Genomic DNA, 1785 nt, shown 5'->3' on the forward strand with positions numbered 1-1785 from the left:
GCGTCCCGGGGGGGTTTGAGGGGGGGGTGTCCCCTTGTCCCCTCCCCTCACGGCCCCGTCCCGTCCCCCGTCCCCAGAGCGAGGAGCCCGAGGGCCGCAGTTACTCGACGCTCTCCACGGTGCGGGAGATCGAGACCCAGACGGACGTTCCGGCGGCTCCGCTGCTGCCGCCGCCGCCGCCCCCGGGGAAGGACCCCAAGGAGGAGGAGGAGGACGCGGGGGGCGGCGGGGGCGGCGGGGGGGACCCCATCAAGGCGGCCATGACCCACTTCGTGCAGGAGAACGGGATGCTCCAGGCCAAGCCCAGCACCAACGGCATCTACATCAACGGCCGCGGCCACCTCGTGTGAGCCCGGGAGGGGCGGGGGGACACCGGGGGGACACCGGGGGGCACCGGGGGGACACCCGAGGGACGCCCGGCCCCCCCCCCCCCCCCCCGCGCCCCCCCGCTGCTCCGGTCCCCGCGTGTCACCTCGTGTCACCTCGTGTCACCTCGTGTCACCTCGCTGCTGGTGTCGGGTCAAGGACATTGCACCGCGTCCCGCGACGGGTCCCCGAGTGTCACCTCCCTGCTGGCACAGGCTTGGGGACACGCACGGAGCCCCCGGGACAGGCTTCGGTCCCCGAGTGTCACCTCCCTGCTGGCACAGCCTTGGGACAGTGACAGTGTCCCCGGTGTCACCTCCCTGCTGACACAGCCTTGGGGACACACAGTGAGCTGTAGGACACGCTCTGGTCCCCAGGTGTCACCTCCCTGCTGGCACAGCCTTGGGGACAGTGACGGTGTCCCCGGTCTCACCTCCCTGATGACACAGCCTTGGGGACATCACTGAGCCCCAGGACGGGCTCTGTCCCCACCTTGTCACCTCCCTGCTGGTGATGTGGGGTCAGGGATGGACTCCTGTCCCCACCTTGTCACCTCCCTACTGGCACAACCTTGGGGACAGTGACAGTGTCCCAAGTGTCACCTCCCTGCTGGCACAGCCTTGGGGACACGCAGTGAGCTGTAGGACACACTCTGGTCCCCAAGTGTCACCTCCCTGCTGGTGCAGGGTCAGGGACGGGCTCTGGTCCCCGGGTGTCACCTCCCTGCTGGCCCAGCCTTGGGGACATCACTGAGCCCCAGGTGTCACCTCCCTGCTGGCCCAGCCTTGGGGACACCCCCGAGCCCCCGGCAGGGCTCAGGTCCCCAAATGTCCCCCCGACACCAGCAGGTGTCCCCAGAGGTGGGGACAGTGGCGGTGGCAGCAGCACCAAGGACCCTCCGGAGCCACCAGACCCCCCCTGGGCACGGGAACCCTCCGGGGGGGCTCCCAAGGACAAGGGGACCCCAAAGGACATGGGGACCCCCCCAAGGACAACCAGGACCCCCTCCTGGACACGGGGACCCCAAAGGACATGGGGACCCCTCCCAAGGACAACCAGGACCCCCTCCTGGACCCCCAAGGACATGGGGACCCCCCAAGGACATGGGGACCCCCCCAAGGACAGCTGGGACTTCCCCCTGGACACGGGGACCCCAAAGGACACGGGGACCCCCCCAAGGACAGCCAGAACCCCCCTTGGACACGGGGAGCCCCCAAGGACAGGGGGCCCCCCCCCCAAGGACAACCGGGACTTCCCCCTGGACACGGGGACCCCAAAGGATATGGGGACCCCCCAAGGACAGTCAGGATCCCCCCTGGACACGGGGACCCCCCAAGGACATGAGGACCCCCCCAAGGACAACCAGGATCCCCCCTGGACACGGGGGCCCCCCAAGGACATGAAGACCCCCCCAAGGAC

General features: G+C 69.7%; 1 long non-coding RNA gene across 1 annotated transcript; it reads left to right on the forward strand.

Annotated features, from left to right (window-relative positions):
• The first annotated feature begins 531 nt into the window (after positions 1 to 531).
• Positions 532 to 1484, forward strand: LOC113941689. Its single transcript, XR_003525733.1, has 3 exons — positions 532 to 675; positions 744 to 961; positions 1011 to 1484. It is a non-coding gene; the product is annotated as an uncharacterized LOC113941689 (long non-coding RNA).
• The last annotated feature ends 301 nt before the right edge of the window (positions 1485 to 1785 follow it).

Source organism: Corapipo altera, unplaced genomic scaffold (genome assembly GCF_003945725.1).
Source record: "Corapipo altera isolate COAL_440 unplaced genomic scaffold, ASM394572v1 58540, whole genome shotgun sequence".
Classification (NCBI taxonomy): Eukaryota; Metazoa; Chordata; class Aves; order Passeriformes; family Pipridae; genus Corapipo; species Corapipo altera.